General features: G+C 42.1%; 4 long non-coding RNA genes across 6 annotated transcripts; 2 read left to right on the top strand and 2 right to left on the bottom strand.

The window, feature by feature from the left end:
- Positions 1-3,961: 3,961 nt before the first annotated feature.
- On the bottom strand, positions 3,962-5,850 carry LOC138242500 (uncharacterized). 2 transcript variants are annotated; one of them, XR_011191631.1, is made up of 3 exons: positions 5,705-5,850; positions 5,367-5,497; positions 3,962-4,078 (listed from the first exon to the last, which is right to left on the bottom strand). It is a non-coding gene; the product is annotated as an uncharacterized lncRNA (long non-coding RNA). The 2 variants fall into 2 exon arrangements; XR_011191632.1 differs by lacking the exon at positions 3,962-4,078 and adding an exon at positions 4,558-4,752.
- A 1,678-nt stretch (positions 5,851-7,528) lies between these two features.
- Positions 7,529-9,951, top strand: LOC138243043 (uncharacterized). Of its 2 annotated transcripts, XR_011191904.1 has the most exons (4): positions 7,529-7,593; positions 7,812-7,977; positions 8,081-8,496; positions 8,818-9,951. It is a non-coding gene; the product is annotated as an uncharacterized lncRNA (long non-coding RNA). The 2 variants fall into 2 exon arrangements; XR_011191903.1 differs by having other exon boundaries at positions 8,081-9,951.
- A 5,600-nt stretch (positions 9,952-15,551) lies between these two features.
- LOC138242499 (uncharacterized) lies at positions 15,552-19,017 on the bottom strand. Its single transcript, XR_011191630.1, has 2 exons — positions 17,749-19,017; positions 15,552-17,475 (listed from the first exon to the last, which is right to left on the bottom strand). It is a non-coding gene; the product is annotated as an uncharacterized lncRNA (long non-coding RNA).
- A 1,856-nt stretch (positions 19,018-20,873) lies between these two features.
- LOC138242964 (uncharacterized) lies at positions 20,874-22,933 on the top strand. Its single transcript, XR_011191845.1, has 3 exons — positions 20,874-21,306; positions 22,158-22,215; positions 22,301-22,933. It is a non-coding gene; the product is annotated as an uncharacterized lncRNA (long non-coding RNA).
- Positions 22,934-24,106: the final 1,173 nt, after the last annotated feature.

Genomic DNA, 24,106 nt, shown 5'->3' on the forward strand with positions numbered 1-24,106 from the left:
GACGAGTGAAGTGCTCCCTCTGTTGGCCGATCGGTGGAATTAAACTGGAAAAAGAAATTCTGATTTTTACATTGATGGGCCAATGGCGCCACTTGGTGGCCATAAAGCAAAATTTCACCTTTTAAAGTTTTGAACAGAATATTCATATAATAGTTTTTATTTTTTAAAATTTATTAATTAATAGTTTATTAAATTATGTAAGCCTTTAAAACAATCAAGAATACAATACAAACAAGAGTACATTTCATGACAAAGCAGCGTCAGGGGTACATGTTACAAAATAAATACACATTTTGAAAAAAGTTTTTACAAATTAAATAAAGATTATCTACATCAGTTTCATATTTTTACAATTTGAAATAGTCTGCAGATTCTCCTTTACATCCATTTTAAAGTGCTCAGACAAAGGATTCTTCCCAGACCACTTCATTTTGTGTACATGATAATGTGACCTCCTAATAAAGTTCATTACAAAGGATAGTTTTGTATCATTTTCGATGGGGCTGGAATTGAACATGATGTATTACTTCAGAACAAATATCAATATTGGTCTCTATTTTAATATAGGTTTGAAACTCAGTGCAGACAGGTTTTACCCTGGGACATAACCAAAATACATGTTGAATAGTTTCAGGGCTACAGTCACATTTATCATCTATATCAGTGGTTCTCAAACTTTTTGGACCAAGTACCACCCCTAATCCCCTAATCCAACCAAAGCATCCAAGTACCACCTACAAGTCATCATCTCATAGGAACCCCAGAAATTCTCAATGACCAACATGAGTGTACTCACACATACATATAATAAATATTATAATAATAAACTTTATTTGATATAGCGCCTTTAAAGGTGGCTTCTCAAAGTGTTTTACAGAAAAAAAAAACATTAACAACAACTAATAAAAAAGCGCCATTTCAGTGAGAGGGGTGTGCCTGTTTAGTTGAGCAAAGGAGATGTGAATTAATTTTTCGAGCCTTGATACAATTCACAACAGAGTCTAACAGATATTAAATTGTCAGGCATTTTCTTGACGGCAAAGGTCTCGCGGTGGATGTTGTAATGCGTACTTTAATTTCTGGAGCAACCTCTCTAATTCGTGCAACTACACCGTTATGTCGGCTTGTCATTGGTCTAGCACCGTCTGTACAAACTCAGACGCATTTTATCAAGTCGAGGCCATTCTCTTCGATACATTTATTCAGAAGCTGAAATATGTGCTCTCCTGTAGTTCCTGTTGGTAGCGGTTTACAGAACAGAAAGTCTTCATGGGACATACCCTCAAACTCGTATCTAACATAAACGAGCAAATTGGCCAAATCGACTACAGACTCATCTAATTGCAGTGAAAAACATCTGCTCATCTTAACGTGCTCTATCAGTGTACTTTTGATATAATCCTTCATTTCAATAATTCTATGAATGACTGTGTCTTTCAGGGGGAGGGGGGCAGCAGGTCGAGCTGTTTAGCAGCTTTTTCTCTACACATAATACGTGTCAGCTCTTTTGCCAACGGTAAATAAGGTTCTTCAAAAATAGTGTAGCTTACCTGCTTTAGCAATCCGCAAGCTTGCATTTTTCCGCGTTTCCGTTTTTATTTCCGTATTTATTAAAAGTTTTTATTTCATGCGCATGGGAGCGAAACAGAGACGCTCGGTGTATTTTTCTCAAATCAGAACAGTTCTTAAATATTTTTTTGTTATCACGCTTTCGTGTGTTCACAAGATTACCTGCGTTCGTAGCACGTATTTCTATGCATTCCTGTTTTTACAATGTTGGCAAAATCACGCACATTCTCCTTTCTCCCTATTTGCTGGAGATACAGTAGCTTTTTTTAAATACAATTGGTCACTTACATCCGTAGCACGCATTCCTATAGAGTGGTATAGAATTACAGAGTATCTCTTGTGTCCACTGAAGTATTAGCGCGCACTGTATCGTAGTACGTAGGCTGCGTATTCGACACGTATTAAAATACAAAATATGAAAACCCGTCCTGATTTTTCAGTGCACACTACACAGTTCCAGGGTCATTTGGCGTACCACTGCCGGTACGCGTACCACAGTTTGTGAACCACTGATCTATATTAATTTAGAAAACTCTTTCATGTTTAAATACAGTGGTCACCACTTAGGATCCCAAGAGCTTCTGATCTCTAACTAGTTTCAGGAAAAAAAATCAAGAAAAATCATTTTGAATTTGTGCAAAAAGTGGAAAAATATAAGGAAAAAGGAATATGAGATAAATAAAACTTTAATAAGCTGATGAACTGCTTTCCATTGAAAATTTCCATCCATTGTCTAATGGCTTCATCCACTCAGTGATGCATTGTCTCGTGTGGCTGGTATAAGAGACGTACTGAAATCGATTGCCAAAAGGATTTGTAAGTCGGTGATGAAAAAGTACCAATTATTTTTCAAGTACTTACATTTCTGAAGTACTAAAGCCATCAAGTTTTTCTTTGGTAATGTTTTTTCATGTAATTATTTGCATGTAAATGAGAAAACATGAGACGATCCCTGTGTATGAGTGAGATCTTTAAAAATAAAATGCTACTGCAATGCCAGTTACATTATTAGGTGACGCTTCCAGTGAATGTTCACTTTTACACCAGTCTAATGAGGCTCAATCATTTTATGCTGATATAGCGTCTTTCAGGCCAGAGCATGCTCAAGGCACTTTATAACAATGTTCTGTAGGCAGAAAAGAGAAAGAAACAGGCATACTTGAGTAACTTAAAGAAATAGTTTAAGAATGGTAAAGCCTTTAGTTACAGGGACCCTAGCTTATGGATCAGCCTCCTACCCCATGTTTGGGAGGACGAGTCAATCTCAGTATTCAGATCTAGACTGAAGACCCATTACGTCAGCTTAGCCTACTCACACCTTACATTATAGCCTGCTGCAACCATGGCTGGTGGTGCTGCTTTACATGCCACTGTGTGTCTCTGTGTTGGTCCACCAGGTAGATACATTTGTTCTGACCCAACTATCCTATTCTCCTCCCCACATGTCCAGATGGGGCCCGGATGTTGGATGCTGCATCACTGCCATCGAAACATGAGGGACATTGTGAATATAGCTATCATGTAGGAGGAATTTACTGGTTTACAGAGATCTGCATGGAGTATTGACACATAGAACACATGATGGATGGATGGATTAATACCCTCATTAATTTATTTCTTTTTTTCAAAATGATATAATGTTAGCATGCCCAAATTGGGTTGGTCAACCAGTTGACCTTGGACCCCTAGAGTTTTTTTTCCTCCTTACCAAGGAGTTTTTGGTTCCTCTCCTCCATTGTCTTCTGTTCTGTAATCACACAATGTCTGGTTACTTGCATTGTTAAGCACCTTGGGGCAACCTTGTTGTGAAAGGCGCTATATAAATATAAATTGAATTGAACTGAAGGCCACTGGAAGCAGGTTGAGGCAAATGAAAACCGTACCCCCTGTTGTTCAAGGGGGTCAGAAAAAGTATTCCCCTGCTGTGAGGGGCTGCCGCTGAAAAGGCTCGATGGGGAGAATTAATCCAGAGGGCTGTGTGAAAGAGCCCTTTCATTTCCTCCCACTGATCCAGTTGTATTTTAATGGCTTTGCTCTAAAACCACACTTACTGCCCAGGGTTCTTAGTACATTCTCTCCCCAGTCACTTTGAGCAGAAGTGAAGCCTCTGGCTCCTCAAACTTTGGACAATCACTTCAATTTTTATCACTTTCTGCATAGTCCAACTCTAGCAATTATAACTGGGACCTTATTAACAACAGTAATTTCTTTAGCCAGTCCTAGTGCTCATTAAGAGATTTTGTCTTATGGTTGAGTAGGCAGTGAGGATCATGATAGCTCACTCAATACTCTTCTTCCCGTTTGTTCTGGTTACTTGTGAGTCTGTCGGTTAATACCTGCTAATTGTATTTGATGGTTTACATTAACAGAAGAATGAAATGTGCCTGCACTAGAAGAGCCCTGGGGTCCTAGAGGATGAAGGCTGCCTCCCAAAGTAGATTGGAAACTCAGGGCAAAGGCCAGAAACCACAGTGCAGACTGGAGTGCAAGTTTGGAACTGGGAGCCATACTGCAGAGTGAAGGTCGGGAGAAAGAGCAAAGTGGAACAGGAGATTCAGTGTAGAGTGATATTGCAATTGAGCCCAGGCTTGAAGACGTGAGGAACTCGGTTGTACTTTAATTCTTACAGTCATCCACTTTTGTATATTTTGTTTGCTTTTTACATTAGCTATCGCACATAATATTTTTAATTAAGCTTTAATGCAAAATCACTCTTTCATTGTGTTTAAAAATGTATAATATACATTACTTCTCTCTAAAAAAAAGATAACCTACTGTACTTGCATCTAACATTTTGAAATTTAATGGTGCAAAATCTTATCGGGAAAACAACTTAAACTTGATAGGTTTGTCTAGTTATGAACGTTCTGAGCAAAACTATTTCCCCTCTATTTATCCTGGGTCTCAGTTCCTCCTTATTGTTGTCAGCCTGCATTGAGGTGCACATGTGAAATTGCTACATATCCAGAAGACAATATTGATCTTGGCCACCTTGTGGATTTTGTAAAGAGTAGTGAGATTCTGGTAAGGTCAGACTGGAAAGGCAATGGAAAAGCTTCATTTCTAAAACAGTCAGTTAACTGTATAAACAAAACAAACATTTAACCAATGATACGGTTACCATTTTAAAGGACTGGTGGTTTGTAGCATGCATAGGCAGACAGTTAAACTCCAGATTATATCCTGAGAAGACATGGGTGTGAACTTCTACTTGTGACACTTTATATCTCATCTGGCACCGCCACCACATGCTGGTTGTAGTTGCAGGTAGTAGGTATGTATTACTAGTACCACAGCAGCTAAAAATTCATGTTTTAAACTAGTAAGTGCTTGAGGAGGAAGCTGTCCACATTTGTTGGTTGTATCGGAACAAGAAAGAGTTAATTGCAAAGTGAACAATAGATTGGTTTCCACTGCTGAGCCTTAAAACTGGAAGATAATTTTAATATTGCCTATAGAACACTATTCCAGTAGGAATGTGTCCAGCGTTCACCTCCACTTCCCCCCCAGTTTAATTGCAGTACTGTGCCCATGGATTAACACTTGCAGTGTTACATGTTGCACCCAAGTAAGATGGTGAGATTTATAACTTTTATAAACCTAGAATAGTACACTTGCCTATGGAAAAAAAGACAATAGTAACAGATTAAAAAACTACACCATTGATGAATCAATCACTTAAAATGCCATTATACTTCAAAACTTGGCACAAACTAGTATGTGTTGTAAACCGTATTACACAGTTATAACCTGTGCAGTTCAATCTGTGATTCAGGGAAACTAGTACATTTACTCACCTTTTCCATGCTCTACACGAGATGCAAGTGTTACTAAAGAACAGTTTGCACCAGGAAGAAAGCTCTGCATCACGTTTTGCAAAAATGACAGGTAGAAGCACTGAAGATGAACCACCTCCCAGGGTTTGATGCTGTACATGAGGTAAGGAAAATGGATACTATTGATAGGCCATTTGAAGTTTAGTATTCAAAGCCATAGTCCATCCTTCTCAAGGGTAGAGGTGCACCTATATCTGTATTTTATGGTTGTTTACACAATCTAATTAAGGAAAATAACATCAGTTATTTTGGTTATATAGCTTTTGAGCTGTAAGTAGTTAATCACATAAGCATATTACCCAGCCCTTTATTGAGAGAATCCAGGGTGTCTGCCTCCGTGACGTGGCTAAGCACTGTTTGAGACTCCCACAATGGCAGGAGTACAGCACCTCCTGTTCTCCAGAGCACGCTTCACAGGGGTCCTCCTTCCCAAATCCAGGTTCATTGCAGCTGGGAAATGAAGGACAAGGGTTTTAAATAGCTCTGGTTAACACTGCTCATGAGGTGCCAATTCTTTAAAAACATGGGAAACCTGAAGAGTAAGTTTGTCGGGTCAAGATTGGGTATCTATGCTCTAGAGCAGCAGTTCCAAGTCTTGGTGACCTGCACACCAGTCAGTTTACTACAACTACAAGTTACTACAAGTGAACTAATCCAAGAGCCCCCACTCACAGTCAACTACAGTAATACAGCTGAAATGTGTTTTTTTCTTCTCTTTTCAGCATGGAATATGCCTATTACTTGTTCCTTTGCAGACTGCACATGCTGATGCAGGTACCCACCTACAATATCAATTAGTCCACCAGAAATGGCTTCATGCAGCTTAGCTGCTTTCTACCAGGTAATCAGGAAAAGTAAACTAGTTATATTTTACCTATGAAATATAATTATACTATTATACGAATGCAAACTAAATGGTCATAATCAAGGGTTTGATGACACACCCTTGTAAAAACTCATTTAAATCAATATTTAGCAACAATACAAACAGTTGCTGCTCCAGTCCAGGAGTGGTCATCCCCTTTAACCCCAGAGAGTGAAAAGCCAACTGGTTCAGCCCTGTAAACTTAAAGCAAATCTCAAGAACATATTCTACCCCCCAGAGCAGCCTGTACTCACCCCTGTTCTGAACCACTGAATGGAAACAGGAGTAAAGGGAGTCCTCTGTTTTATACCCTGAGCCAGACTGGCACCTCCCCCATGGAATGTAGCAAAAACAGAGAATGGTAAAGCATCCACAGGTGACAGTCGTAGTGGCTGTGAAACAGGTTTAACCCACAGTTAAAAGGGGTGTTCCTTAATGTCTTTTTATAGGACCATACATGTGAATAAGGATTTATTTGCACTTGTGTATATAAGAAATAAACTGTCTTGAATAAAAAACAGCCTTGTAAACACAAACATACGTAGGAGAGATGAGTTTCTAGGCTTCTGCAGATATAAATGTGACATTTAAGAGCCCAACCATTACTTATTGTACTTCCACCATGTTCATTTGTCATATAAATTAACTGTTTTTATTTTTTCAGGAGTGTAGGAGTGTCATTTTTTGTGATTTTGTATTTTTTTTCTTGTGATTAGTGATTGTTTTGACCAAATAAAAGTTAATGACAAGGTTGCAGTTATGTTTGGTTACACAATGAACTGTGTTGTGTTTATATATGTGACATACAGTATGGATATATATATACACTTTGAACATTTGGAATTATGTTAAGGACACTTTAAGGATCTTGAATAATTTGCAGTTTGGCTTCAAGTCACCTTTTACTATTTATGAATGGAATTGCAGGGCTAAAAATGGTGGTTTAATCACTAAGAAACTGCAACTAATTGAATAACAGGAGCAGGGTGCTATTTAACGAGTGTTCTTGGTAGTAATTTGGAAATTAATTTGGCTTTGGGATGAAGAGATCAATAGGTTAGCTGGCTAATGCTTGTTTGGTCGTTGGAAGCAGGTGTGTGTTGTATTAGGAGCGGTGGGGGTTTGGTAGTGGCCCTTTGAGGAGCCGTTGGGATTGGCTCCTGGTGAATTAGCTACAGCCGTGAGGTCATCATGAGGCTTATAACAAGGCAGCCCAGGAGGGTGGGTGTCTGGCTCTCTTTGTCTCTTACTACAGTAGGTAAAAGAGAGGCTTTATGTTATTAGAGTGGTGGTTATTAGTTTTTAGTGTTATTACTGTATAAGGTAAGTGATTTTGCTATGCTTTTTTTAATCAAGAGTTGTAGAATTGTAATGCTTTTCATAGATGTGTTTTTAAGAACTTCATGAAATGTAAATGCTTGAGAGTATGGGGGGGAAGTCCCTATCTGCTTTTGGTTTAGACATACTCTCAGTTTTCCCAACATTTGTCTGATTTTAGTGTATGAAACTCTTGTTGGTAAATACTATAATCTCTTCTCTAGAGCTCAAACCAGCAATAAGAAAGAGGCTTTATATCCTGACTTGGCACTTTCACTGAAACATCAGTGAAGACCCTACTCTGTTCAATATGCTGGTGTTCCAGTCTCTGCTGGACTGTAGAAAACTGTGCTGCTGCTTGTGGTCTTGGGGCTTCCCTCAGTGAACATGGTGAGCTTTTAAGGCTGGAAGAAGTTTGCATGGTACTTGCTCTGGTCCTCTTTCTGTGGGAGTTGAGTGGTCATCACTGTTTTGCTACCCTTGTCTCTTTCAGGTGCCATTCTGAGAGGCAGATGGTGACAATGAGCACATTCACTTGAGAGAGGATGCTGGTGGAGTTTCCAGCTGAGATTTTGTTGGAACAGTGCGTGTGTAAACCTTAGGCTTCTTGCACAGAACGGCTTTTTATAAGGTTGGTCAGCAGTGGTTCTGATTAATTCACAGAAACAAACTACACTGCAATGCTCGGAGCTTCTCATTCCCTGGCTATCTGAATGCACAGTGTGGAGTGAGGGCTTGGAGAATTGTTCAGAGGAAGCTCACTGGCTGGCTAAAAGGATACTGACTGTGACCTGTTGATGCCCACCTGTAAGTATTGAAGTCTTGTGGTTTTAACAGTGGAAGGTGAAGATGTGCTGCAAGCAGTCCTTGAATATTATGGATGCCCATAAATCTTAAGCAGTTGCAAAGGTAATGTCTAGAAGGAGGTGAGTTTTACTCTTGTATCCTGTTTATGTAGAGTAGGTTAAAGATTAATTTTCTGTGTACATGTGGCTTTTTAAAACCAGTATGTGAGTATTAATGAAGTGATTCCTTTTTCCCTTAAGAATTGGCCTACTGTTAGTTTTGGAAGCCTTCTGTTGATTTTCTATCATGTTTAATTTGAGGTGTAGGTTTTTTTTCCCTCAAGTTCTGTGCACTGCACTATATACTGATATGTATAGTATGGAACCGAGAGTAAAAATTCTTAGTTTCCAATTGCAGAGGATCATATCTAAATCTCCACTTCAGGTTCTGCTGTCGGAAGGGTTGACCAGGCCTTTGCTCCCAAAGGGATGACCTTTATTTGCCTTGAATGTGCAGATGTGGCAAACTATAGACTGGGTGCTTTCTCTTCTGTCAAGATCTGCTGGAGGAGTTAAGTGTTTCTAAACGGCCAACAGGAGTGTTGGGGTAACCAGTCAGAGCTGCTCATTGAGTTTTCTGCCACCCAGGAGTACAGACTAGGGGAGATTGTGTGGGGGCAGCTCTGGGCTTGACATTACTTGAGCCTCTTTCAAAGGTAGGAGTGGCTTTCTGTTCAGACTGCCACTCTGCACACCAGCCTTGACATGGCTATTTCTAGGAGCACTTGAGCCACCTTGCTGGTTGAGCCATAGCTGACTGTTGCTGACAGGCAGGAGGGGACCCTGATTTTTTAAAGCCTTTGTTTAGTTGTAGCTGCTGGGCTTCATTGGTTTTCTAGCTTAAAGGATAAAGTGGTAAATCAATACTGAATGATTTCCATAAATTATTTTGCTTATGGTACCACTGGAAAATAAAGACTTGGCAGTATGTAAGATTTATTTCATGGGTGCACACGTGTAACTAAATCTTACATTGACTGAAATCTTGAACTGAATTAAAGTTAAAAATGCAAAAACCTATGCTCCATTTAGTGTAAGGTGGACTTCATGATTTAGCCCAGTGAGGCTCTATGTTTCCAATTTCCTACACTAAAAGCAATGTTGCGAGGTTAAGTACAGAAAGCAGAGGGAGTGGAAGTGGTATGTATTCTCTTGTGAGAAGGGAGAGAGCAGTATGGAAACCTAGGCAGTAGTAAGCCAGTTTAAACAGGATCACATTTTTCTCTTGGCTCTTGCGTATTGACCTGTGACCATACAGGATACTATGGTAGTAAACTATTCCTATTTTTACACCTTTTAGAACATTTGATTCCCTTGATTAGGGAATGTGAAGCTTAGCTTTACCAATGGCTTGTTCTGTATATGTACAAGCTGTAATCTCCCTAATGGTAGAGAGCATGCTGTGGCTGGAAGGCTGAAATCAATTTTAAGTGTTAAAGCTCAAACCTTTCCCCTCTTATGGAGCTCCAATCAAGGCTGCTGCTGTTGGTACTGAAGATGGTTAGTGTGTTTGGTCTTGTACTGCTGTGGGACTTTTATTTTATTTTTTTTGGAGTGGGGGGACATTTTTATACAAAACGTACCACACCTCTTGGGGTGTGTGTTGATGCTTGCTTTTTTTTTAAAAAAAACAAAAAAACATTGTCCACCACTATTTGATGGGGTATGCAACTTTGCCAAATTTCTTTGTACTGTAAGCTTGGTACTGGTTTTCTGTAGAAGTGCTGGTACTTTTCATTAAGGTGTACATTGTGCTTATATACCCTATGCCACATTGGGGGGGGGGGGGGGGGAGAGTCAATGGAATTGAGTTTTTTTTTTTTTCCATTGCTTTAGGAATGTTAAACTTGTGTAAACTGACTTGAAGATCTGAGTATTTGTGGGGAGGGAGAAGCTAAGGTGAAGAATTCTAGTCTCTTGCCTCAAGCTTGCAAGCTAATGTCAAGGAAGAGAAGCAAGGGTATCTATTTTCTGGGTGAGCAGGGCAAGGATTTGTTTTGTTTTTTTTCCTTTTTCAACCAGTAAGGAGCCAGCAGTGAAGGTTAGGATTAGTGATCCATCAGGACTGGGGTGGAGTTGAGTCCATCTGTATGTTTTGAGATGGATGCACTGAATTTGAAACTGGATTTTTTGGATTCATGGTTTTTGTTTGGTTCTGCATGTTAATTCCAGTGAGCCGCTGACAACCAATAATGGATATTGCAAAAGGATCCAATTTCCCTGGATGTCTGCTGTGTTAAAGGAAGAATGTTGAGGAAGCAGAAGGCAGTGCCTATTTCAGCTATTGTCTGAATCTCTGACCTTGGCTGCTCTGTGATGGGCAGTTTGCTGGAAACGCTGGTCAGTAATCCAATCAGCCCAGCCCAGTATCTTCAATGCTGATCCAATTATTGCTCTTAACTCAAGTGCACTCTTGTGGCCAAGGTAAAGGGGAGTTTGAAGGTAAGTAGAAGGGAGGTGCAGGTCAAGATCTTTGTGAGGTTGGTCAACACTGGTGCTGATTGTTTAATTGGTTTTAATACAATGATTGAGTTCCCCAGTCCCTGGCAAGATGAATCTACAGTGTGGAGAAACAAGGTTGGTGAATCCTGTTCAGAGGGAGCTCACTGGCTGACTAAAAGGATACCAGCTTTGTGACTTGTTGTCCATTTGTGAGTATGGAAGTCTTGTGCTTTGAACAGTGGGGAAAGTGAAGAGGTGTTGCAAGCTGTCCTTAGGCTTCCTGGATGCCAATGGATGTTGGAGTAGGTGGAAGGGTAGTGTCCACTGTCCCTGGAGCTGAGGTGGGTTTCACTCCCCCCCCCTTCAATTTTTCCTTAACCTACTCCAGATCTGTGACCCCTTAATTTTGTATACGTGTTATCCTTTCTTCTGAAGGATGAAAAGTCCCTTTTGGCATAGTCCAAGTTAAGCTCTTGGATATCTTTGTCTGCAAATGGCATGGTTTTTAATGTGTTAAACCTTTTTGGCTTTTTCTGGGTTTGTTCCCTGCTTGGTTGGAGCTCTCCCACACTGTCATGCACTTGACTGGCTGTCATTCTGACTCAGACTGAATTACTGCATTGTATGTGATTTATTTCATGGGTGCACACATGTAAGTAAATTGCTTTTGATACACTGCAGTACAACAGTGACCCTGCACACCAGCAGCCTCCTCCACTGCAGACTCCTTGCTGGTTGAGGCTCTGAGGAGACGGCATGTCAGCCAGGTTCTCTTGATGGGTGTAAGCACAAGAACTGCTCTCTTTATAGGAGAGGAACTGCACTGGATCCTTTCCCTGTGGAAAGAGACCTGGACTGGGGTTTTTCTCTGCTCTCTACACTGTTTCCTTGTTGGGTTTGTCCTGGTTTGGTGCTACATTGAATATTTTGGAAGCTCATTACAAACCTGGATCTGGGGTTGAGCTTCCTTACTGTTTCTAACAAGTGCAGAGAATGGTCTAAATCTTTTCTCCATTTCAGGCTCTCTGCTGTCAGAAGGGTTGACCAGGGCTTGGGTCCATAAGGAAGACCTTTCATCACCAGGCATGTAGCACAGGTGGAGCTGGTACCTGGCATCTTTCTGTGAAGATCTGCTGGAGGTGTGGGGTGCTTGTTTCAAGACTGGAAGTCATATTTGGGGGTGAAGATAGTCAGGTGAGAGGATGAGATGAGTTTCCATCCAGGAGGAGAGACTTCATACATAAGGGTTTATTTGGTTACTTTCAAGTATATTGGGGTACATTGGTGCATACTATGTTCAATTGAGTACTGTGGGTACATTGTGTACATTTTGATTAATCTGTTACATTGTATATTTGAGTCTGTGATACATTTGGGTTCATTCTGGTGCATATGGTAATTGGATACATATTTGTTAAAATGAGTGTTCTAGCTTGGCTTCAAGTTGTATTACACTGCTGTGGGAGATGAATTTTCCCTTTTTCTTTTCACAAACAACAAGTAATTCTTGGCATGTCCATGGGAGTTGGAACATTCTGTGCGGTACATCAAGAAACTCAACATTTTTCTCTTGGCTACTTTTACTTTTGAGAGTGTGACAACATGCAGTAGTCTGTTGTACTTATCTGTGATGGAGTCTGTTAGCAGAACCTGTATGTTGCTCTGTACCCATATAGTGGTAGGAGATGGGAGCTCTCAAGGTGAATGGATACCTTAGGCTTGAATCTCTTGGTTATATATGCATTTTAAAACTGGTTTGGATCAAGTGTGTAGTACTGTGCTCCCTCCAAATAAGGACGTTTTCAGACATAAGACCTCTATCCTAAAGTCTCTTGCTCACCAGTTTCCATGCAAATTCTTGTGACCAGAAAGTGCTTTTGTATTTAAGTTGTATATGCAAATGAATCATTGTCTGTACTGGTTAATATTTCTGTTTTACTTCAAGTATGTTTCAGATATCATACCTTTCTCTAGTCTTCCCAAACTGAACACATGGTTATTTGTTCCTCCACTCTTAAAAAAGTTACTTTATCTTTTGTTTGAGATAACCAATTGATACCTAATGGATAAGTAGTGGTGGGATAGTTCTCTATGGCTGATTGTAATGTCTTCTGATTAACAGATGAAGTGGTAAATGCTTGTTTAGTCATTGGAAGCAGTTGTGTTGAATTGGAAACAGTGGGGGTGTGGAGGTGGGACCTGATCACAAGTTGGGATTGGCTCCTGTTGATCTCCCTGAGGAGTTTTATAAGGCATCCCTGGAGCCAGTGTGTTCCCAGCTGCAGCAGGTGAAGGAGCTCCTGTGATTTGTGGTAGTTTTTGACTTTTAAAATGTTGGTAGTACTGTGGTAGGTAAGTGTACTGGCTTCTTGAGTTTTTAATCTAAATATTTCTAGGTTTGTTTGTAAGCCAGTGAAAATCAAGTGTTTTGTTTTCGTGATCTGTTAATCCTTTTACAGTGGTATATTAATAGGTTTGGAGTTTTGTGGTTTTGTTTCATTCCGTTTATTAGTATCCTGTACAACAGTCAATACACAGGAGCTGTGGTGGTAAAAGTGTTAACTTGGGTAAGTGGTTGTTGAATTTTCAGAGGTGTTTCTAGTCATTGTGGACATGAGACTTGCTTTTATGAAGGGTTTGATCTGTACGTGTACAGGCTGTAATCTCTCTGTTCATAGAATGCATGGAGTGGCTGAAAGGTTTCATTGGTTGTGGCCTATCACTAGGTTGAGTGGTATTTGTGCTTTTGAGTTGCAAGTATTCTGTATGTTTAAGCTCTAAAACCTTTTCAGTCTGGGCTGCAGCTGTTTGGTGCTGAACATGATTAGTGCTTTGGTCTTTCTTACTACTGTGGATCTCGATCTTTTAGAACACATTTGTAGGCGTGTCTAGTCACTTTGCAATGTGGAGTTTAGTTTTATAAGTGGTTTGATTTGGATTTTATACAAGCTGTAATCTTCCTGGTCTGACGGAAGCTTTTAATCCTTTTACAGTGGTCTATAGGAAAAATAGCTGGTTCTGCAGTAAATGTAGTACATGACATTTAGTGTTTTAATGACTTTTTTTTTAAATGTACTTTAGATGTGTATTCAATCACATGAAAAAGCACTGTAAATGGAATTGTCAACAGCTTCTTTCTGGGTTATAGGGGAATGGAATAAGTGAAGCTAGAGAATGTTGGCTTTGTTTTACAAATGTTCTTGCTTTTGATACATGTTTTAACCTGTTTCAGTCAGTATCCTGTCATCTGCTTGTAGCAAGAGCATCTGTATCTTGGATTAACAGTGCAAGGAATTTGGGTTTCCTTTATTCGGGCCAGTAAGAGGCCAATGTTTTAAGAATAGGCTCTGATCAGTCAAGGTTCAAGGTGGACTTGAGTCAATTTGTTTTGAGATGGATGCACTGAACTTTGTAAATTAAACTTTGCTGGTGACAACCATGGCGTATTACAACAAGATCTTCCCTGGAAGTCTGCTGTGTCAATGGAGGAACTATAGCTGAAAGGTGAGTTCAGTAATTGCATGACTGTCCATCACAGAGCTACCAAGGTCAGTTTGTAGGAGTGGCTATTGATCACTGCATGTGCTCCAGGTCTAAGAAGAGGTAACGAATTGGATGGATAAAGCTGAGGTGATGCATCTGCTCACTCTTCTCTTATTGCTCCTCTTGTCAGTAATCCGGTGTGAAAGCTCTCTCTGTCGGAATCAATGTCTTACCTCTCCGTCTTGTGTTTCAGGTCTCCTCTGGCTGCTGACCCTGCCGTCAGGACAGAACACATCCTGCACTGACCACACTGCTGGGTTTACTGTATGTGACAAAGAGCTTGAGCAACACATCTAATGTGATCTCTGCACGCTTCCCGAGGAGGGTCCAGCAACGTTCTATATAGTGCACATCACCATCGGGATGAAAAACAAAAATCCCCAGTGGGAGTCCAGTCTTTCCCTGCTACGCAAATTGCTTTTCGTTAGGTGAGGTCGCAAGTTCTTATTGGAGAATGTTGTACAGTTTCTTAATGCAATAGGGCGAGCAAGACTGAAGTTCCCCCCCGTGTTGGCCGATCAGTGGAATGAAACTGAAAAAAGCTCCTTGAAACTGTGATTCATACACTTATACACTGGCTCAGCATGGTGCTCACCTGCTGTCCTTGGGTGTCTGCTGAAATTTGATTTTTTTTTTTCAGGAGCACTGTGACCCAGAGCTCAATAATCATTTCAGCTACTGAAGATCATTCAGTTTTTAATGCTTTTCATTTTAACATCCTACTTGTTAGTATTTCCTCTTAGGTGAGAATACTCTGGTACATTTCTGGGTCTTAGTTGAGTGAGCTTTATTAGAATAATTGAACAATACTTTCACCTCCACATAACACTCATAGATTTTTCAAGGGTTAAATATGGGAGCCACGTTTCTTACATGTTTCCTTTTGTAAGTTGATTCACAAAGCTTTCACCGCCTCCACTCCAGTGAATCACTTTGTTTAGCAAGTGATCAGGTGGAACAGTTTAATTTCTTCCTGCAAATAATGCCTTTTCCTTTTTCATCCCATTCAAGTCTCCGTCCTAGTTAGAGTCATTGTGATGTAGAACGGCAGTGGTCCAGTTGAAAGGTTCAAGGTTTCACTGTGTTTTAGAGTGCAGATAAAGAAGATAATAGGAGAGGAAACTGGAAAAGCCGTGACTCTGTCATTCCATTCAATTCAATTTATTTTCATATAGCACCTTTCACAACAAGGTTGCCCCAAGGCGCTTAACAATACAGGTAAATATACATTTTGTGAATACAGAACTGAAGACAATGGAGGAAAGGAACCAAAGACTCAGTAAGGAGAATAAAATCCTCTAGGGGTCCAAGGTCAACTGGCTGCCCAACCCCTTTGGGCATGCTAACATTATATCATTAAAAAAGAAAGAAATGAATGCGGGTGTAGAGAAAACCGGTTCAGGGACGCCAAATATGTAGTCATAGTGGCTCTCTGAAGGCACCAGTTCTGTAGGGTTTGGGCATTTACTGAGACAATTTTTAATTGTAGCAGTAAATCACAAAGTTGATTCTTTTGATGGCTTTAGAATCCAACCATGCGACATAACTCAAACAACGCACACACACAGGTACTAATACACGAGGATACATTTATTAATACATAGAATATGCATATAAACCTAACAGATCTTATTGAGAGGGTTATCAGAATACAAAAGATATATATTCAATCAGTTACAAAGTGTTACACATATCAAGAGGACATACGTTCAGTATATCATTCATTAAGACCGTTTCGTAAAGTGAACTTGGTTACAACTTCTACATTAGATACTCAAACAAGTACATAACTCTTAGGAATTAAATTGATATCAACTGGTTTGGATAACAATTGAATTCTCGAGCTGTAATGCATTGAAGTTGAATACTCATCCAATTTTTGGGGATTCAGATCTCCTGCGGGCACAAAGAAACAGTTGCAGACTGTTGCTGTCCAATCCGCGCTCTCTGGCTCGGTGCCAGGCTGTGCTGTGCGGCTTGCGACGGTGCGCTGCTGATGCTCATTGTTGGCTTTAACTAGCAAAGTTTGTGCACAGGAGAAAAGATGACTGTGGGTCCCAGCAAGTCAGGAAGAGGACCGGTTCGTTCCTGATGAAGAGCTAGTTCTGAATAGTGATTCAGCTGTCCACAGTTCCGACCTGTTCACGAGGCCTGCTGCTGGTTACTCTCTGGCAACCTCCACTCTAGACTCTTAGAACAAAGGAAAGTTCTGGCACTCGGACACACTGGCCGTTCCGTGGTTGTCCGGGCTGAGTCTCAGGATGGTCAGGAGGCGCGCTGCGAGAATGTCCTGCCCTTGGGAGCCTTCTGCTCCTGGGCCGTCCTGCTCTGGAATTCTCCTTTGAATTCCTTCTGAATCTTGTCTGAATCTTGTTGAATCTGAATCTCACAGGCTCTCTGTGTTGCCTGTTTTTACCTGGAGGAACTTTAGCTCATTGATTGGCTGAAAGTTCCATGGGCATCAGAGTCCCACGTGGGTTACTCGGCCCTACCAGTCCCTGATTGGTTGATCAAGGTGAGATATGAGTCACTTAGTCCTGACACTTAGGAATGCAGTCCAGATGTCCAACTGGCACTCCCTAGACAGATAGGCGCCAATGGGTGACCATTGATCATGATAGCCAGGCTTAGCTAAGTGCATCCCCCTTTGGGAGCTGTCCTTGGACCTTAAATCACCTTGCATGAATGGTTTCTCTGTGGCTGCACCACAGAGATGAACAGAGAAATGAGGCCTAATTTGGGAAAGCTCAGAAACACTTAATTCTGTCTTATTATTAAGCCTCGCCGCTACACGGGTATTAATCCATCCATCCATCCATCACGTTATCTGTACGTCAGTACCCCATGCAGGTCTCTGCAGACCAGCAGAATCCTCCTAAACGACAGCTGTATCCATGATGCCCCTCTCGGATCCATGGCACTGATGCAGCATTCAACTCACATGGTGCCCAGCCCATGACAGACAGTATTTCTCCTCTGCAGCATCCCTGCGAGGCAGGACAGGTGCCTGACCTCTGAGAGCCTTGTAAGTAGAAGGAGTTTGAAGTCCGCCCTGTACCTGAGAGGAAGCCAATGAAGAGAGAGAAGTATGGGGGTTATGTGGTCATTCTTTCTGCTCCAAGTAACAATTCTAGCTGCTGCATTCTGTAAGTATTCAAACTCTTTGCTGTGACACATCTAACGTACTTTAGGCAGACAAAACGACCTTAAAAAGCCACATGATTTTTAAGTAGTCTGTCTGTGTGTAGTAACAGTGGTTCACATTATTTCAGAACGTATACTCCCGTCTCTGTAACTTTCCTTAGTCAGTTAGTGAACATTCTGTATTTACATCACGATAGCACTACTTTCTCGCGCGCGGTCACACTGGCCGTCCACAGACACGGGCAGGAGCAGGGAACACGAGGCCGCTCTGTAGTGCCCCTGTAGCTCTCCAGCAGAGGGGAGCACTTTGCTCAACAGCCCTGAGCCAAAGGACCCAGTGATAAAGCTGAAAATCTGGCAAGTCTCCCTGGGGCGCTGAAGAGGATTTCATCTGATGCTGAGGTTCCTGTAACTCAACACAAAATTGAACACGGCGAGTTATGAGTTTGTGAAGAAGTGACAGCGGAACAATGTCAAACAGGAAGTTAACCTACAGGAAAGAATGAATTGAATCTCTGATATTCAAGCACGCAGTGTGACGTCCACTGTCTTTTCAAATCTACTCTGCAAGTCTTACAATTCTTTTTCATACACCGTCTCCTGGTTATTGTTTTGTGAGTGCTTGAACTGTTTCTCAGTAGAAATAAGACCGATAACTCACTGCTTCAGGATGCACACTATCGTCGATGAAACCTGTGGTGTAAGCAAGCGAAAAGAGACAGATCCTTCTAAAACACAGAGGCCATCGGGAGGGCAGAAACACTCTGCAACAGGTAGGAGCTGTGGAGCCGTGATTCCCCCGAGCCAGAGCCCTCGTCCTCCCTCGACAGCGAACTGAGCTCCAGCGACTGGAGCAGCTACCTGCCGTCGTGGGACCTCCTGCAGATTGGGAACGGGTAAGGCAATTCGACACGAGCCCACTCCTCTTCCCACTGCTTACACCCCTATAACAAATAGTTTCAGGGTATTATTCAAGTACAGGATAGAGATGACAGGTGTTCCCAATTGGCTGAGGATACAACTCTCTCTCTCTGAGAAAGCACACAGAGGTGGACAAAGCAATTAAATGCGTTTACAAGTCATTTCCTCTGTTTCTGGTCTTTCTTTACATATCAGAAAAGTGAACTGGTGGCTGTTGGAAAGTGTCTGCTCCGTACGTAATATACATGTAAAAGATGTGATTAAATATCTTGGTATTAAGATTTTCAAAAAGGTGATTTTGTGATTTGATGTTCTCTACCTTAGTAAAATAAAAAAAAAAAACTTTATTCATGGTTGCTATTTGTCAAACACGGGCAGAAGGAGGCCTAAATGCTACAGGGTTTAGAGCATCTAATACCGATACCGACAGCATTATTTACAAAATTAAGCAAAGTAGGTGATGTATGTTTCCCTAATTTAATCATTCAGGAACTAGGTATTGATGCTTTTAAGAAACTAACAGTAGCCCATCAGAAACTATGATAGAATTTACAACCTTTATTAGACTACAAGGAAAACAATTTAGTTATACTTGTACTAATAAATACTTCAGATCCCTCTCGCAATCTCACAATATCTTGTCAAACTATTTTGGAGCACCTCTTTGGGGAAAGTGAGTGGAATCAAACGACTATTGTCAAACAGATTTTGTATGAATAATAAGGTTAAGGCGTCAGTACAAAATTGTACATTGGATCGACCCGGTAAAGATACACAGTGTGCATAGATTTAAAAGTAATATAGATGATAATTGTCTATCTCAAAGCAGCCCAGAAACCTTACGTTTGTTTTTGTTTTGTTCTGTTGTTTAAACACTCTGAACAGATCGGCAAAATGGTGTAAAGAAGGCTTCTAATTCTGACATTTCCTGTAGACAAATTGATGTTATTTTACTGCTCAATACTGCTGAACCGAATCTAAAATATAATGTATCATTGGCTTAATCATTATACTCGCTCGTTATTAGATGTAGAAATAGCCTAAAATGAGAAATAATCGAAAATTGAATAATTAGACCGTATGTCGTAGTAGCAGAGTGTACTTTTCGCCTACTTGATGTGGTCGAGCAACTCCACAATCGCCATACAATCCGTCCGTTCTCATGCTCTGACTTTCAGGTTGGGCAGTGGACTGGATTCCAGGGCAAACTCGTTCTTGTTTGATTATCCGTCTGAAATCTCGCCCAATATAACAGGTAAGCTCATGCACTGAAATGATGCGCTTCCAAATTAAAGCGACACGCATTTGAATAATTCAAAATACACACGAGGGAACGTCTCCAAACCATGTCTAAGTATCACAACATGAAAGCTGTGCGTACCTTATCTTTATTTGACTGTATAATGTACTCCGGTGATCTGTAACGTAGTCTTGCGTGCATCGTAAAGGATCCGGACTTCCGGCTACGGAAAACCCGGAGTGGATCGGCCTTTCCACCGGACCCGGACTTCCGGCTACGGAAAACCCGGAGTGGATCGGCCGTTCCACTGGATCCGGACTGCCGGCTACGGAAAACCCGGAGTGGATCGGCCTTCCACTGGATCCGGACTGTGAGCAGCTTTTGTCCAATCGGCGCTGAGATTTCAGCAGGAGGCGGGAGACAGGCTCTTGTCCAGTCACACAGCTTCAGTCCCGGGACTTTTCCGAATTCCGGCGGGCGGTGACACTTCCGAGAAATGTCCACTGGGTGGCGACAGAGATACACGAGTCCACGGAGCTGAGTCTCAAAGCGCTATCGGAAAGACTTGAAATCGGATAGAAATACATTTGTTACGTTTTAATCCCATTGAAAAGGAAGATGAAAATATCGTTTGTATTTTAAAACATTATTATACTTGCGCAACATAATTATTAAGGGAATGGTGTGAGAGGAGACCGTGTTTGAACAGTTTAAGACGGATGTAAAGACATTTTATTTCAGAATGTCTTTCTGAAATGTGTTTCTGTGTTGTAAGAACGTTGAAGCATGGACGGGCCTTATCTGCATTTACCTTGTTGAATCTTTTTTTCCATAAAATGTACATGTATTATTGCATGTACCCTGACAATACGACTGCTACGTTACGTTTTCTTGTAGTTTTTGGTCTCATAAAAAATACAAAAGTATGAGTCGATGACGTCAAAATGGTGTCGCCCACAGGGCTTAGGGGTAATGTAGTCTCTGTAGTTCACTGGGCTGCCCTGCCCATGTGTTTCGCTGATTTCATTGAACATTAGAATGAATTATATTAATACAATTTCAGCGTATTTATCGTGTCTTGTATTTCTTTGTCTCTCTTATGTGTTCCCTTGTGTGTATGTTTTCTTGTATTTCACTTGTCTGCGGCGCTGGTTAATCGACCTGGCACATAAAGCAAACCCACTGTCCTCGTGTTTCTTAGCTCCCGTCTTGTTTGCAAACTTTTCTCCTGTGTTTATTTTACTTTGTCAATAAAACGTGGTTGCCGGGGAAACGGTGCTGCAGAAGTTGTTGCGAGCTGACCTCTAGGAGGTAAACAGTCGGCTTTTGTAATCTAATCAGCGAGCAAAGCAGAAACGTAAGTCTAAAAAGCGCTGGCTGAGTATTTTGTGGACATTATGCAGAAGAAAAAGAAGAAACGGTGAGTCGCAGGCTGTCGGTAAATATCAGCGCTGGACACCAGCCTCACACCGCTGGGCTCACTGCACCATGAGCGAGTCCGTCGGCGCCTCCGCCTGCTGGGGTGTGTTACTGCAGGAGTGAGGAGTCTCCGGTCTCCGGTCGCGTCATGATCTGCAAGTGGAGGTGAGAGACGGCGGCGCAGTGGGTGGCAGGGCTGGGAGCCTGGATTTAGTTCCTGGGGTGCTGTCTGTGTGGAGTTTGCATGCTCTGCTTATGTTCTCGTGGCTCGAGTTTTCTGGGGTGCTGTGTGTGTGGAGTTTGCATGCTCTGCTCATGTGGCTCCAGTTTTCTGGGGTGCAAAATTCTGTTTATTTCACAAGACGGACCCGAGCAGCAGCATGTGTCTGCAGCGCTCATCCTGCCTGGATGTTTGCAAACTTTTCTCCTGTGTTTATTTTACTTTGTTAAATAAAACGTGGTTGCTGTGGAAACGGTGCTGCAGAAGTTTTTATGATCTGACCTCCGGGAGGGAGACAGCTGGCAAAGCCGAAACTTTAGTCTAAAAGGCGCTGGCTGGAGTATTTTGTGGACATTTTGCGGAAGAAAAGGAAGAAGCGGTGAGTCGCAGGCTGTAGGACAGGACTGTCAGGGAAATGTAAGCGCTGGGCTGAGCGAGTCCGTCGGCGCCTCCTCCTGCAGGAGTGAGGAGTCTCTGGTCTCCGGTCGCATCCTGATCTGCATGTGGAGGTGAAAGGCTGAGAGACGGCGCACATGCTCTGCACATGTTCTCATGTGTCTGGTTTCCTGGAGTGCTGTCTGTGTGGAGTTTGCATGCTCTGCTCATGTTCTCAAGGGTTTCCTGCCGCTTCTGCAGTCCAGTGTTGGTGAGTCTGTCAGGTTGATTGTGTTGTGGTGTGAGTGTGCCCTAAAGGGGTTTTAATAGTATGGGGTTTGTGTGTTCACTTGTATGCAGACCACTGGAGAGACTGGTTGTTTTTTGCCAGGCAGACTAATGGCTGCATATTCAATTCCAGCTACTGATGTTGCCAAACCAGCAAGTGGGACAGTGTTTGAAAACCCTTTCAATGAAAGGTTTGTAGAACAGTGTTGCTATTGTTCTGTTTAATTTGAGGTCACCAAGCTTATAAATGGTCTCACAACGTTTGTCTCTTTTCAGGTTTCTCCGACCCGGAGAGTGAACAAAGAAGTGATAAGGGCCCATAACACCTAAGCTCGGCACTCTCACACTCGTCAGCCACACGAGCTTCCTCCTGGTAAAATACTGGGCAAGCCCCTTTCTGACAGGGACAGTGGAAAACCCCCTGAGGGAGATGGGCTGAGGGGAGGAATAAAACCATCTGAGCCGGAACGGAGCACGCTCCCGATTCCCACCAGACCTGGGAGACGACACAGGCAGCACAAGGGAAGCTGCGGCGCGCGAGTTCACGGAGGCAAGGACCGATTGACGACCACGGGAGACAGTGGCATCGGAACAGAGGTACTGTACAGAGACTTTTAATACCTGAAGGCAAGGAGCGAGAAACCGGCCCGGCTAGCCGCTCCAAACTGAGGGGAATGGAATACAGTTCGCGGGAGGATTTCTAGTGGAACCTGAACGGAGTCTGGGGAAATGGGACCGGCCTCTCGTTCACTGGGGCCATCAAAGACTTTACAGGTACGAAGAAGAATCGTTCGAGTGGCCACTCTTCGGTACTTGACAGAAAAGACTGCCGTCCCTCTGGATTCATTATGACCCTTGGAAGGACCTTTTGTTGCTGCTGTTTTCGTTGTGTCTTTGGCTGATGGTGAATGTGGATAGAAAATAAAAAGGTCACTTATACGATACACATGCTTGTCGCTGGTCTGTGTGGGCATTGGTGGATCTGGGAGATCAACAGAACCTGTTGCATTGCTAGGTGCCGTAGTCCTATATGAGGCAGGAAATAATTCTTGTTTGAGGGGTCACCTCACTCTGACACGAACGTGTTGGGAAGACGCACCAGTTCTGACGTTAGTGCGACGGGTCTGTAGGCATTAAGGCAGGTTCTTGTGTCCTTTTTTGGAACAGGAACAATAACAGAAGATTTGAAGCAGTCTGGCACTGTGCACTGGGACAATGATTGCTTAAAAACGTCTGTAAAGATTGGAGCGAGTTGGCCAGCACAGGGCTGTAGTGTGGCTGGAGATACACAGTCAGGTCCTGCTGCCTTTTTACAGTTTTGCTTTTTGAATAGCCTTAACACATCCTGTTCTTTGCTTCACAGGGCATTCTCAAGACTTGTTAACGGCGTCAAGTCTTTGTGAGAGATTGAGTGTGAGTGGGTGTGGCACTCCAGTTGAGTGGGGGACAATAGCTCATCCCCAGGATGTGAATTATTTGGACGAGTTGCGAGACTGCCATGGACAAGGTCGTTGGAGATCCTTTGTGTTTCAGGCCTGCTGTAAAATGTGTTATCTGGTAGAGAGTGATCAAGATGTATCTGAGGGGATTTTCTCTTGTAATTGGTAACAGTTTGGAGACCTTTCCAGACAGATAAACACTTTGTTAGCAAACAGTTGTTCCAGCTGTGGACAGGAGGGGAAACAAAAGGTAGAGAACTATTTTTAGAGAAATGGTCCTAAAGGAACAAAGCATAGTGTAGGATGCCACTAGCTTAAGTCTTAACAGCACTGCATGAGAGGAGACTCCAGTGTCTATTTGTTCCGAGGGATCCTCAGAAAGGTCAAAAGGTTGCAAACAGATAGGAGACTGGTTATATGCCTGAAGCTTAGCTAGAGGAACATAACATTGCTGGAATGCTGAGAGGGGAGGTTATCATAGCCTAATGTTATTGAGAAAAATGGCAACTAGGTATAGAAGATCTGATGAATGTCTGTCCTGTGAATTGTTAAAGGTTTCATGTATTTGTGTGTCCAAGTAGTCCGGACTGCTGTGCTATGTGTTGTTTGTCTTTTGAATTTTCTCTTTTACACCTATTGTATC

This window comes from Lepisosteus oculatus, chromosome 14, assembly GCF_040954835.1.
Source record: "Lepisosteus oculatus isolate fLepOcu1 chromosome 14, fLepOcu1.hap2, whole genome shotgun sequence".
Classification (NCBI taxonomy): Eukaryota; Metazoa; Chordata; class Actinopteri; order Semionotiformes; family Lepisosteidae; genus Lepisosteus; species Lepisosteus oculatus.